Below are 15,600 nucleotides of genomic sequence, written 5' to 3' on the forward strand. Positions count from 1 at the left end.
CAAAAGACTATTGCATTTGGAAGTCGTGTTCTCTCTAAATCAGAAAAGAATTATTCGATTACGGAACTTGAAGCTTTGGCTGTTGTTTGGGCTTTTACAAAATTTCACACATTTTTGTTTGGCAGACATACTAAGGTTTACACCGATCATCGAGCTCTTGAGTTTCTTATGTCGACAAAATTAACTCATGGCAGATTGTCACGATGGGCGTTGTACTTACAGGAATTTGACTTTAGTATTGTTTAAATACAGGGTTCTTCAAATATTGTTGCTGATGCTTTATCACGTGCACCTATGGGTTTGAAACAAAGTGCTGAAGAGGACTGCAAGGAAAACAATTATTGTTTGATGTATATTCAAGGTGTTGCGTTTGAGAACTTTATTTCGTCTTCGCTCCAGGACATTGCTAAGGAGCAAAATAAGGATCCAATCTGGAAGGACATTAAGGAGAAGTGGAAGAGAAAGGAAAGCGTAGCGATTAGACAGCATTATTTAGTTCGCAATGACATTCTTTTTAAACGAAAATCGGTCGACAACTCTGTTTGGTTAGTTTGTATTCCTGATGAGTGGGTTAATAAGCTGATTTGGTATACGCATTTCAGTTATGCACACTTTGGTCCCAGAAAATGCTTTCATAAATTACGGGAAAATTGCTACTTCAATAATATGGAAAAACGTATTCGATCTGTTCTTGCCAAATGCAAATTATGTCAAAAAGCTAAGCCATCAACAATTTCTCACAGAGCACCGTTGTTTCCTATCATTCCAGCGAAATTAAAGGACACGGCTGCAGTTGATTTGTTCGGTCCAGTGGTTCGATCTACTAATGGTTTTGCGTACATTTTCGTAGCAGTGGAGTTGACATCAAAATATGTGTGTTTTACACCGTTACGCAAAGCAACAGCTCGTTCAGTATCTAACGCTGTCATCAAACATTTTCTTAAAGAAGTGGGTCATGTTGATAAGGTTATATCAGATAATGGATCACAGTTTCGTTCTAAAATTTGGCTTTGTACTCTACGGCGTCGTAAAATTAAACCAATTTTCATTTCACTTTTTCACCCTCAATCTAACGCTTCAGAGAGATGGATGAAGGAAATCAATAAATTGTGTCGTCTTTATTGTCATCAGAATCACAGAACTTGGGATCAGTATCTTCATATTTTTCAAAACATTCTGAATGAACTTCCTAACGACTCAACTTCTTTACCACCTATACTGATATTAAAAAACAAAGCACCGACAAATCGCATTTCTGAAATCGTTCCTTTTCCGCCTACACGGAAACTGCGGCATTCTGAAGTTGTCAACCTGGCTCTACAAAATATTGCATCTGCGGCTGCTAGAAGAGAGAAATCAGCTAAGCGTCCTGGTCGTTTAAAAATCTTGTCAGTTGGTCAGAAGGTGTTAATTAAGGCTCATCGTTTGTCTCACAAAGGAAAAGACTTGTGTCGGAAATTTTTTCTGCTTTATAACGGTCCATATAGAATTCGCAAAATTATTCATGATAACACTGTCGAAGTAGAAACTCTTAAGTCACGACGCTCTAAGGGAATACATCATATATCTAACGTTAAAATTTTTGTGGAATGATATACTTTTGAAAAATTTTTGTAGAATGACATACTTGTGAAAAACTAACAGCTACATGTAAACATGCGGAGAGTACAAGGATACCGCGCTGTGTTTTGGCGGCGCGGCGGCACATACTCAAAGCAACAGTGAAGTCTGCGCGCCGCACAGGGCAGTCGTTAACCGCAAACAATCACTTCCAACGTCACGCGCCTACAGCTGATCGAGCGCTCAGTGCGAATGCACTGACAGCCGTAAATAAATACACAGTCTAATTTCTCCGACTAAATTCAGTATAAAGCTATAGTGACTTGATGAATTCTGTTATTAACATTCAGTACTTTTCAGGATACGGTTCTCTAAAATATTTAAGAACTTCAGGTAAATTCTGTGCGTGTCCGACGTTAAGACGACTTGCTATCGAGAAAATTTCAGGAAAAATGTCATTTCGAAGAAGAAAGTAATAAACTAAAAAGGTAATTATTAATTGAGTTTATTTTTCAGGTAACATATTTCCACTTAGGTACGTACTTTAGACGTAATTTGCTTCTCGCGATTACGTGATTCATACTTTGTGCTAATTACATGTTCAATGAAATTACTTGTGAAGCGACGTGCTTGCATACGTTAACTGATTTTGACAATGATTATTAATGAACTGGATTGTTACTTGTGTATATTATGCATCGCTTGGCTGCACTGCTTTTTCACTGATGTCATATTTTTAATTATGTGCCTGCTGTGCCTATTTATTTAAATTATAATTGTCACCTGATTAATTGTGCTGATGTGGTTAGGTATGTAAGTTATACTTTGTGATTTATCTGCTTGCGCCTTCATGTTTACTTATTAAGATACGATGCTAATGACCTGTTTAGTACGTAAGATATATGTTTACTGCTATGCGTATGGATTGCACATTTACACATTTCTGCTTGTTGTCATAACTATACTTTAATTTGGTATATAGCAATGCTGATGTACAGTGTACAAATATAGAGTTTAGGTTACACTATGGTACTAGTTACAGATTGTTCGCTTGGCAGAGCCTCGTTGTAAGAATTGTGCTGCATCCACTTGTTGACATTCTGTTCACTACTGGTATATTTACTCGCTATTGCTTGCCTTGCTTACGCTCAGTGCCTTATATTTTTAAGATAAGAAAATGAACTGCTATAATTCGACGAACGACATTAGTACAAGAAACTTCATAGAAGTCACATGAGCTGGAGGTTTTATGAAAGCTGTATAAATGTATGCCAATAGGAAGGAAGCTAACGACATGACATACCAACACAGTTATTACACTGCATTTTTCGTGAGCAATTGAAATAGGAAGTGACACTTGACACAAGAAATACTCCACATGTTTGCTTCTGTTTGCCATAATTCTTGAAGTGGTGTCCACACTGTGAAAAATTAGGATCATTCACACTCCGTAATCGTACTTAATTACTGAGAGTTATTCGAACTAAGTCTGTTAGACGTCATGTATGCATTCTTTGTTTATAATTCATAATGAGTAGAAGATTTTGGTCAGATGGATTACACAGAGGTTGTGTGTTGACAGTGTGTCTTCGGATTGTATGGGATAAGGAGGTTTGCATTAGGATTTTATCTGTACTTATTCGAGGAGACTGACTAGAGGAAAGAGTTGTTATGGAAGTGAAATGATACTGGCAATAAGGTTTAAATGTATCGACGTATTGAAGAGGTATTGAGATTATATGAAGTTGATTGGAGTTTTGGTGTATAAGAGGTAAAGTAAGTGAGGTGCATATTTTTTTTTGTTGGTCTATATGGAACAAGGAGGATGAAGATAGCAGACTAGAACACTAAAATGGAAGGAAGATTGTCTACACACACTTTGTTAAATCACTAAGCAGTATGTACTTTTTTTTTGGAGAGAGGAAGTTGCATATCTTGGCACACTGACAGTTGTTCAGCAACCGTACATTTTTATTTGGCTTGGCAAACATTGGTCTTGACATGATGACTATTACGCTGACTTAACTATTATTGACTGTTATACACTGCTGCCACTACTACTTGATACACAAGTTGAACATAAAATTTTGACAGAATTGAATTACACAGTTAACACTGTTCAATTACACAGCAGTACTTAATGTGGATGAAAGATGAGTGAGTGTGTTTTGTGTGTTTTCCTTTCCTAATCCTACCCACCTATCTCCTAAATATTATTTTATTTGTTTGTAGTGGCTTGCACTGACACCCATAAATATTATAGGTTACTGATGTTTGTGTACTTGTAATAGTTAATATGACAATTATCTGACATCATTTGTGTGTTTGCTGTGATTTGTATGTTTAGTGTAAGAGCATTGATAATAATTTTGTAAAAGAAATTGTGTGTGCATTCAAACTGTTGTTCACACCTGCACCTGTTCAAATTGATGTGTGACACTTAGAAATGTTTAATTACTGCTTATGAACTGTCTAATTAGTGATAGTGAATATTATGGACTGTTACTTGCACTTTTTCTACGTGATTGGTGCCACTAGGACATGTTTCATTTCTGCTGATAAACTCTGATCAACAGTGTGATTAGTGATAGTGAATATTATGGACTGATGTCTGCACCTGCTCAACATTGCTGGGTGCCACTGATGACTGCATCTATTGAAATAATGTCACTTGTTGCTGTAGCACCTGTTCAACATTGTTGGGTGCCACTGATGGACTGTTTCTACTGAGATGATGTCACTTGTTGGTGTCTGCACCTGTTCAACATTACTGGGTGCCACTGATGGACAGCATCTATTGAAATAATGTCACTTGTTGGTGTCTGCACCTGTTCAACATTGCTGGGTGCCACTGATGGAACTGCTTCTACTGAAATGGTGTCACTTGTTGCTGTAGCACCTGTTCAACATTGCTGGGTGCCACTGATGGACTGCTTCTACTGAAATGATGTCACCTGTTGGAGTCTGCACCTATTCCACAATGCTGGGTGCCACTGATGGACTGCTTCTACTGAAATGATGTCACCTGTTGGAGTCTGCACCTACTCAACATTGCTGGGTGCTACTGCTGGAACTGTCAACCACCTGTTGTGTAAACATTTTATGTGAATATTTGTATAAACTGATTTTTTGTGTATTACTGTTTGTGAAAAGTTATGAGACTCTTACCTGTACATATTCGTCATTGCTGACGCTATTGATTGAAATGTTTAACCACATAATACTTGTGTAAACTATTATGTAAAGTCACATGTATGAAAGAATTTGTATTGCTTAGTGTATTTTGTATATTAGGCTATTGAAAGGTCAGTGCAAAGCCAAAATTTTATCTAGTTATATGATATTTACGTATTAATATTATCTTTTATTTTTGTCTGTATTTTTTTTGACGAATTTGGTGGTATTTTCACCACCAATGCTGGCAAAAATACCATCAAATTCTAGCCCGTGGAGGGAGGGCATATGAAAGGTGGCTACACTGAGCCACAGCGCCAAAAATCGCGCCAGAGAGTATTGTTCCGCCGCCTCCACTGGCAGTGATTATTGAGACGCAGCGACAGGCAGTTCTTGCCGAGAAGTTGTGGTGGACACTGCTTGTAGCTGAAGTTGGAATGAGATGGGGTAGTAGTGAGTGTTTGTTCGATGTTTTATGCAGCTATGTGATGGGAGAGATAGCAGATGTTATTCCAATGGAGATATTGTAATGGTCAGAGTGCTTTTCGTCAATATATATGAAGGTAATAAATATTATGTTGTCTATTTATTTGTGTGTCCTGAATAATGTGTCATTACAGGTTCAGTCAACAAAGCATCTGGCTTGTGTTCTTGTATTAGAGTGTAATTCTGGGTTTCTTGCACAATTATAGTATTTCTAATTTTCTTCTATCACGTCAGTATAAATGATATTTAAAAATTCTTGTCTTGTTGAAGAAGAACCGTGCCAGATGTGCGTTGAGTCATACTACCACATACAGAACAGCTACACTTGTACTTTGTTGGATTCGTAGATTTTATAGTTGCTGGGGACTTAATTAATTAACTGTGTTAACGAAAATTTTCTTACATTCTTTGTTGTCATTCTAAGCAGTCAGAATGCGTACTAATACTAGTCAGGGCCAGCCGTTTACGAGACTTGCGTAAACGGACTCACAGCTACTAAAAATATTTGCATTCATATTTAATTTTAATTTAGCCCCCATGCACCAGTTGTTTCCGTACCATGTACAGCGTTTGCACGCACTATCAGCACCTCATTGGCCTCCACGGGTACACTTCTGCGAATGGTTCATCCAAAAATGTGTCAATCCTCATTTCAATGCAAATGTTCTCTTTACGGATGAGGCTTCATTCCAACGTGATCAAATTGTAAATTTTCTCGATCAACATGTGTGGGCTGACGAGAATCTGCACTTGTGCAATCACGTCATCAACACAGATTTTCTGTGAATGTTTGGGCAGGCATTGTTGGTGATGTCTCGTTTGGGCCCCATGTTCTTCCACCTACGCTCAATGGAGCACGTTATCATGATTTAATACGGGATACTCTACCTGTGCTGCTAGAACATGTGCCTTTACAAGTACGACAGAACATGTGGTTCATGCACGATGGAGCTCCTGCACATTTCAGTCGAAGTGTTCGTACGCTTCTCAACAACAGATACCATGACCGATGGATTGGTCGAGGCGGACCAATTCCATGGCCTCCACGCTCTCCTGACCTCAACCCTCTTGAGTTTCGTTTATAGGGGCATTTGAAAGCTCTTGTCTACGCAACCCCGGTACCAAATGTAGAGACTCTTCGTGCTCGTATTTTGGACGGATGTGATACGATACGCCATACTCCTGGGTTGCATCAGCGCATCAGAAATTCCATGCGACGGAGGGTGGATGCATGTATCCTCGCTAACGGAGGACATTTTCAACATTTCCTGTAACAAAGTGTTTGAATTCACGCTGGTAGGTTCTGTTGCTGTGTGTTTCCGTTCCATGATTGTCATTTGAAGAAAAGTAATAAAATGAGCTCTAACATGGAAAGTACTCAGCATTTCTTTGGTTGCTTCTATAGTGCCGTGTAGGCTCTCGATCTGGTTCGCTCTGTGCACTTAGCAATCTCCCGTGTTGTCTTCCTGTGTTTATCAGCGACTGACTGTGATCCGTGCATGGCTCGCATTTATCACATTCTTTGTTTTTTGTTACTGTTTTGTACATAGTTCCGCATAGTCAGCGCGTACACAGCTTTCCCACTAGAGCGCGCCCCGCTAAGCACAACAGAGCAGGCGCAGCGCTCGTCCGTCTCCGCAGTAAGAGATGGCGCTGCCTTAGAGACGGACCAAATTCTGCTTCCGCCGATCCGCGTATTAATATTTAACGCAGCAAATGAGATTGCTGCTAATGTAGAACCTTTTCTCCTTGCGGATCATACCCGCCCAGTGATACCTGAATGTGTGAGGCATTATAACGTGTGTACACACCTCTGATTAGTCAGTCTGCATTAGTCTATACCAGTCTATGGTCAAGTTTCAGTTTGTGCCTAATAAAATTATCATACTCCTGTACATAGCCATGAAGATAAATGTATAGACACTGTCAAGTATCAGAGATATGTGAGAATAAGATTAACATACCAAGACCAAATGAACTTCAGATTGTCAATTGTAAATAGCATCCAGAATAAAGTTACGTAATGTTTATGCTTGTTATTATTTTAATAAATGTGTGTGAAAATTAATCAAGTTCTGTTTAAAGTTGGTCACCGTCAATCTGCTACTCTAAGCGTGCAAGTGGCATTTCAATCGTCTGACCTAACGGCAGAAGATAAACACGCCATGATAAGACCACGAGACATATTGCTGACACTGAAATACTTCACTATAGCGACAAGTCAAATAATCTGATGGTGTATGTACCAAAGGTCTTACAGTACGCACACCACAGTTACAATCCTATTGACCAACTAGGATCATGTTAACACCTTCAGTTCCTCTGTTGTTGTTTCCTATTTTTCCAGTTTTCCCTCATTTTCTCCCCATGAAGTCTCATCCTTTCTTCTGTCCATGTTGATCCCGTTTTTTTATTTCTTCTGCTTTGAAAGCCTTCCAAATTTAGTATTTTTTTTTAAAACGGGTTATTTCTAAATGGCTCTGAGCACTATGGGACTTAATATCTGCGGTCATCAGTCCCGTAGAACTTAGTTCTACTTAAACCTAACTAACCTAAGGACATCACACATATCGATGCCCGAGGCAGGATTCGAACCTGCGACCATAGCGGTCACGCGGTTCCAGACTGACACGCCTAGAACTGCATGGCCACACCGGCCGGCGGTTTCGTTCTGTTATTTCTGATTCTTTGATGTTGTTTCTTTCAAGATAATTCCTTAATTCTGTAAACCATGAAACTGTCGATTTCTTCTTCCAGAAGTATAAGAGTATGTGTTTTGTTAGTCTGTTTCCATCCATTAGGTAGAGATGTCCAAAAAAGTTTAATCTTCGTTTGGCCATTACTTCAGATATTTTCTCTATATTTTTGTAGATCTCCTCATTACTTCTTATTTTCCCACCATCTGCAGTTTTCATTGCACCCACTATTTTTCTAATAATCCTTCTTTCCAGTACCTCTAGTTTGTCCATCTTATAGTTCGTTAGGCATTCAGATCCATATAAACATTCTGTTGTACCACTGTGGTTTAGTGTTTCAGTTTTGTTTTTATAGATGTACGTTTCTTGTTGTAAACATTTTTGGTCAAACCATATACTCTTTCCATTTTGTTAATTCTTACATCTATTGCAGATTTTTCTAGTCCGTTCTGTTGTATAGTTTCTCCAAGATATTTAAATCTATTTACGCACTCTATTTTACCTATTTGTGTTTCTATGTATTTTGGTGCATTTTTCATATTTGTCATGAATTTTGTTTTTCAGCCGAAATGTTGAGACCAGTTCCGTTCGCTAATTTTTCCAGAACCTTTATTTGAGTAAATGCTTCTGTTAGGTTTTATGAAAGTATTTCGAAATCACCCGCAAAAGCCAAGCAGTTTACCTTAATTCCATTTGTTTTCCTTCCCAGAGTTATTGGTTCAATTTTGTGATTTTTTTAGCTCCCATTTCCAGATCCTTACAATTTTTTCTAGAACACTGTTAAACAGTAAAGGTGATAAACCATCGCCTTGTGTAGCACCAGTTTTTATTTCAAAAGGCTGAGATACTTATCCCATAAATTTGACTTTAGATACTGTACCTGTTAGTGTTTCACGAATTATGTTTGCTAGTTTTGATTTAACACCAAATTCTCTGACCTTATCTATCGTTTCTCCGTCTATACAATCAAATGCTTTCTTGAAATCTATAAATGACACTAGTATTGGTTCGCTGGTTAACATTCTATGGCGAATTATTGACTTTAACCAGAAAGATATTTTCACTCTGCAGCGGAGTGTGCGCTGATATGAAACTTCATGGCAGATTAAAACTGTGTGCCGGACCGAGACTCGAACTCGGGACCTTTGCCTTTCACGGGCAAGTGCTGTACCAACTGATCTACCCAAGCACGACTCACGCCCCGTCCTCACAGCAGGAGAGCTTCTGTTAAATTTGGAAGGTAGAAGACGAGGTACTGGCAGAAGTAAAGCTGTGAGGACGGGGCGTGAGTCGTGCTTGGGTAGCTCAGTTGGTAGAGCACTTGCCCGCGAAAGGCAAAGGTCCCGAGTTCGTGACTCGGTCCGTCACACAGTTTTAATCTGCCAGGAAGTTTCATATTGACTTTAACTTAAAAATTTGTTCTGCACAGGATCTTCCCTTTCGAAAACGACCCTGATATTCTCCTAGTTGTATGTTTAAAGTATCTATCACTCTGTTGAGGAGAATTTTTGATAATATTTTGTATGGCACTGGCATCTTCTACTGCGATACTGCCGCCTCGTTTCCTTATTCCATTTACTGCCGTCACTAACTTCCTGCCTTACTTGCCCGTGAGTAGCAGGAGCAGCGCGTGTCGATAAGTGCACTGTCGTACCATCTCTGGAGCGACCGACAGTATTTCCAGGTCGTCGTGTGTCTGGCAGTCAGTTGGGGACGGACCAGCAGTGCAGTCGGGATGCAGCGGAGCGCCGGTGTGGCGCCGACAGCCAGTGATCGCCGACCGCTGGCGACACAAATGAACTGTCCGACGGTGGGAAATTGGAGTGGGATGACCGTTGGTTGGTCGTTCGGTTGGTCGTCTCGTCGGCCGACCTATATTTGGTCCTGGAGCGACCGACAGTATTTCCAGGTCGTCGTGTGTCTGGCAGTCATTTGGGGACAGACCAGCAGTGCAGTCGGGATGCAGCGGAGCGCTGGTGAGGAGCCGACAGCCAGTGATCGCCGACCGCTGGCGACACAAATGAACTGTCCGACGGTGGGAAATTGGAGTGGGATGACCGTTGGTTGGTCGTTCGGTTGGTCGTCTCGTCGGCCGACCTATATTTGGTCCTGGAGCGACCGACAGTATTTCCAGGTCGTCGTGTGTCTGGCAGTCAGTTGGGGACAGACCAGCAATGCAGTCGGGATGCAGCGGAGCGCCGGTGAGGAGCCGACAGCCAGTGATCGCCGACCGCTGGCGACACAAATGAACTGTCCGACGGTGGGAAATTGGAGTGGGATGACCGTTGGTTGGTCGTTCGGTTGGTCGTCTCGTCGGCCGACCTATATTTGGTCCTGGAGCGACCAACAGTATTTCCAGGTCGTCGTGTGTCTGGCAGTCAGTTGGGGACGGACCAGCATTGCAGTCGGGATGCAGAGGAGCGCCAGTGAGGCGCCGACAGCCAGTGATCGCCGACCGCTGGCGACACAAATGAACTGTCCGACGGTGGGAAATTGGAGTGGGATGACCGTTGGTTGGTCGTTCGGTTGGTCGTCTCGTCGGCCGACCTATATTTGGTCCTGGAGCGACCGACAGTATTTCCAGGTCGTCGTGTGTCTGGCAGTCAGTTGGGGACAGACCAGCAGTGCAGTCGGGATGCAGCGGAGCGCCGGTGAGGAGCCGACAGCCAGTGATCGCCGACCGCTGGCGACACAAATGAACTGTCCGACGGTGGGACATTGGAGTGGGATGACCATTGGTTGGTCGTTCGGTTGGTCGTCTCGTCGGCCGACCTATATTTGGTCCTGGAGCGACCGACAGTATATCCAGGTCGTCGTGTGTCTGACAGTCAGTTGGGGACAGACCAGCAGTGCAGTCGGGATGCAGCGGAGCGCCGGTGAGGAGCCGACAGCCAGTGATCGCCGACCGCTGGCGACAAAAATGAACTGTCCGACAGTGGGAAATTGGAGTGGGATGACCGTTGGTTGGTCGTTCGGTTGGTCGTCTCGTCGGCCGACCAATATTTGGTCCTGGAGCGACCGACAGTATTTCCAGGTCGTCGTGTGTCTGGCAGTCCGTTGGGGACGGACCAGCAGTGCAGTCGGGATGCAGCGGAGCGCCGGTGAGGAGCCGACAGCCAGTGATCGCCGACCGCTGGCGACACAAATGAACTGTCCGACGGTGGGAAATTGGAGTGGGATGACCGTTGGTTGGTCGTTCGGTTGGTCGTCTCGTCGGCCGACCTATATTTGGTCCTGGAGCGACCGACAGTATTTTCAGGTCGTCGTGTGTCTGGCAGTCAGTTGGGGACGGACCAGCAGTGCAGTCGGGATGCAGCGGAGCGCCGGTGAGGCGCCGACAGCCAGTGATCGCCGACCGCTGGCGACACAAATGAACTGTCCGACGGTGGGAAATTGGAGTGGGATGACCATTGGTTGGTCGTTCGGTTGGTCGTCTCGTCGGCCGACCTATATTTGGTCCTGGAGCGACCGACAGTATTTCCAGGTCGTCGTGTGTCTGGCAGTCAGTTGGGGACGGACCAGCAGTGCAGTCGGGATGCAGCAGAGCGCCGGTGAGGAGCCGACAGCCAGTGATCGCCGACCACTGGCGACACAAATGAACTGTCCGACAGTGGGAAATTGGAGTGGGATGACCGTTGGTTGGTCGTTCGGTTGGTCGTCTCGTCGGCCGACCTATATTTGGTCCTGGAGCGACCGACAGTATTTCCAGGTCGTCGTGTGTCTGGCAGTCAGTTGGGGACGGACCAGCAGTGCAGTCGGGATGCAGCAGAGCGCCGGTGAGGAGCCGACAGCCAGTGATCGCCGACCGCTGGCGACACAAATGAACTGTCCGACGGTGGGAAATTGGAGCGGGACGATCGTTGGTTGGTCGTTCGGTTGGTCGTCTCGTCGGCCGACCTATATTTGGTCCTGGAGCGACCGACAGTATTTCCAGGTCGTCGTGTGTCTGGCAGTCAGTTGGGGACGGACCAGCAGTGCAGTCGGGATGCAGCGGAGCGCCGGTGAGGCGCCGACAGCCAGTGATCGCCGACCGCTGGCGACACAAATGAACTGTCCGGCAGTGGGAAATTGGAGTGGGATGACCGTTGGTTGGTCGTTCAGTTGGTCGTCTCATCGGCCGACCTATATTTGGTCCTGGAGCGACCGACAGTATTTCCAGGTCGTCGTGTGTCTGGCAGTCAGTTGGGGACGGAGCAGCAGTGCAGTCGGGATGCAGCGGAGCGCCGGTGAGGCGCCGACAGCCAGTGATCGCCGACCGCTGGCGACACAAATGAACTGTCCGACGGTGGGAAATTGGAGTGGGATGACCGTTGGTTGGTCGTTCGGTTGGTCGTCTCATCGGCCGACCTATATTTGGTCCTGGAGCGACCGACAGTATTTCCAGGTCGTCGTGTGTCTGGCAGTCAGTTGGGGACGGACCAGCAGTGCAGTCGGGATGCAGCGGAGCGCCGGTGAGGCGCCGACAGCCAGTGATCGCCGACCGCTGGCGACACAAATGAACTGTCCGGCAGTGGGAAATTGGAGTGGGATGACCGTTGGTTGGTCGTTCGGTTGGTCGTCTCATCGGCCGACCTATATTTGGTCCTTACACCGTTTCCGGGCCTGGGAGTTGGTAGATTGGCATGGAGCAGCGAGGAAGTCTCCGCATCGCCTAGTTTGACCAAGGCCGCTGGTGGCGTCCACACGAGATCAGAGTGTGTGGTGCTGTTCCCATTACTACGAGGTCCGTGGCTCACCGATCCTGGACACGAAAGTTGGTTGGGTGGTTTGCGGGATTAAAGGGACCATACTACTAGGGCCATCAGTCCCTTTTTCCACGAACTTGAAACATCCACAAAGAATAAAAAGAGACAATGGGGAAGACAAGAGACGGCACAGGACAAGAAAGACACAGACAGAGACCAGACAACAGGAATTAAAATCACACCGAGTGTGACAGTGGTTGGCCGGCCAGAGAAACAAAAGAGGAAAAGCCAACCACGAAGTTGGGTTTTGACTTAATCTACCAGCAAGTCACGACTGTTCACATTCCCGCGAACTTACGTTGCACCATTGAACTCCCTGTCGTGTGCTGGTCGGGTGGAGCGGAAGTTATCTTGTCGGTGGGTCCGTTGACTGTCTGTCGGTTTGGTTGTCGTCGTATCGAGAATGGTTGGGTCGACTGCCTGTCTCACCTAAGCGAGTGTTTGAATTCCAGGCCAACCCGTGGAAACGTCTGAGCGCCGTTGGGTGTACTGCCTTCCTGATAGTTGTTGCCGTTTGTATCTGTATGGCCGATTTTTAAATTAAGGCTGTTTTGCCCCTAAGGTGTAATATTGTTTGGACCTTCAGCCTAATTAAAAAAAAAAAACTGGTTCGAATGGCTGTGAGCACTATGGTACTTAGCTTCTGAGGTCATCAGAACTTAAAATCTAACTAACCTAAGGACATCACGAACATCCATGCCCGAGGCAGGATTCGAACCAGCGACCATAACAGTTGCGCGGTTCCAGACTGAAGCGCCTACAACCGCTCGGTCACCCCGGCCGGCTGAGCCTAATTTAAAGAAGTTTTAAGATAAGGCCTTAACCTTTTAAAAATTTATTTTGGTTTGATTCTTAAGTGATGGGGCTTCATCCGATTTTTAAATTAAAGTAGTTTTTTCTTAAGGTGTCAGATTGTTTGGGCCTTCTGCCTAATTGAAAGAACTGATTCAAGATACGGCCTTCTGCATTTTAGATTTCTGATTTTGGTTTGAGTCTAACGCTATTGACTTTCAGCCGATTTTTAAATTAACGTGGTCTTGCCCTTAAGGCATGAGATTGTATGGCGCCTTCAACCGGTAATTAAGTTCCAAAAATTAATGCTGTGTTTTTTTTTTTAAGTTTTCTTCGCTCTTGTAATGTTTGGTCTAATAAGTAAAATTGTATGTTCGAGTGTAACTGGCAGCAGCTTACTTTGGCCCCTTTCCGCAATTTAAACTACCTGTCCTGATCTGCGGGTTTAGCAGGGCGTCTCAGACTGTTTGTAATGTTCTTTAAGAAAATTAAAGCTTATAATTATGTTGAATGAATGTCTGAACTGTGGAATGGATACTAAACTCGAATTATCGTGTAGCGTGTTGTAATTTTTTAAGTCGTGTTGTTACTCTGCATTACTGTTTTATTTTATAGGAACTGATTGGGCAGTGCAGCTCCCAAAACCAATAAATAAATACACTCACTCAATGCAAAATACATTCAGCCCCTTAGGCACTGAAACCTCTGGCCCTGTTCAACAATGATAACTTTAGTCCCCGTGCACATAAAAAATAAATTAAATTGTCTTACGTCTGAAGCAGCAACCGCGCAACAAGATATATTCTTCTCTATCATAAAAAATATAAATACGTTAGCTACAGGCAGAGCGGTGTGCAATGCTGGGCGTAATGCTTTGAAATGTACATGAAATTTTTTTAGTGATAAACGAGAACATTTAAGAAAAATCCAACCTCTTTGCAAAACATATGATGTGAACAGGGAGGCGTACTTATTGTGGTGAATTACACTGAGCTTTTATAAACAAAATTATATTGCAAGTTAAGTTTGTCTTTTCAAAAACATCTGGCAATCGAAGTTAGATTAGTCAGAGAAATACATCATATCTACTAATTGATTCACGAGCAATGAGATTTAACCTCACTAATCCAACATAAATGAAAATCATCAAATTACATATGGCTCTGTTAACAAAAGTTAGAAACATCACAAAAGGGAAATATCTAAGTGGCCTTTACATCAAATCTGTTTACGTACATTCTGGGGTTACTCAACCAATTATCAGCCAACTCATCTACACTAACGCGCTGACAAATCAAAAATCATATTTATATAACATTCTTTACCTTGCTAGCGACAAGAGTTCTGCTTTCATGTTCAACACAGTGATATACTAATGATGGAAACATGCAGTTCATTAGTCTGTTGAAGAGTAGAAATCATTTGTGACTGAAAAGGAATATAATTGTGCAGTTTCTCGTGTTCCTCCTATAACAAGCGAGTGGCGTCCCGTATAGACAAACTGATAGGAAATTTAATCATTTCTAGAATAACGGTTTCTTGCAATGAGTTTCTTACAACCTCAAGATTACGGATTGACGATCTACATGCTGGTTTCTGCGAAGGGGAGAACAACTATAGAAGATTGCAGGTTGGTGAACATTTATTAGAACTTATGCGTTCCGCTCAGGGTGGTGGAAGCAAATAGGAACTTGGTGTGTACTGCAGTCTCAGTACAACTGAGATCAGTGACACGTCATCTGTGTAACACAGAGGAGGTATGAAGAAGAGAAGTATTTTTGATGGCAGGAATTTATCTTACGCACTTATGTATCACTTCCCTCTTCCTTACCTTCTCTTTTTCCACTTGCCATACTGTGTGTTGCTCCTTACATTGCCTGGTGTACGCATTGATTCTGGTGCTTATCTGACCACGGATAACACAGTTGCTTCTGCCACATGATTTAAGGCCGATTCAGTCGCTATGACTGGGAAGGAAACCTCTTCTGTGTTTCCCAGTACTTTGCCGACCCACTATTTACGTACATTGCTTGTAAATATAAATAAATAAATAAATGGCTCTGAGCACTATGGGACTTAAGGGGAGCCGGAGGCGCCTATGCTACCCATGTTAAAATCACTAAGTTTGAGGAACATTTATCAATAAA

The sequence above is a fragment of the Schistocerca cancellata genome, chromosome 12 (assembly GCF_023864275.1).
Source record: "Schistocerca cancellata isolate TAMUIC-IGC-003103 chromosome 12, iqSchCanc2.1, whole genome shotgun sequence".
NCBI classification, from domain to species: domain Eukaryota; kingdom Metazoa; phylum Arthropoda; class Insecta; order Orthoptera; family Acrididae; genus Schistocerca; species Schistocerca cancellata.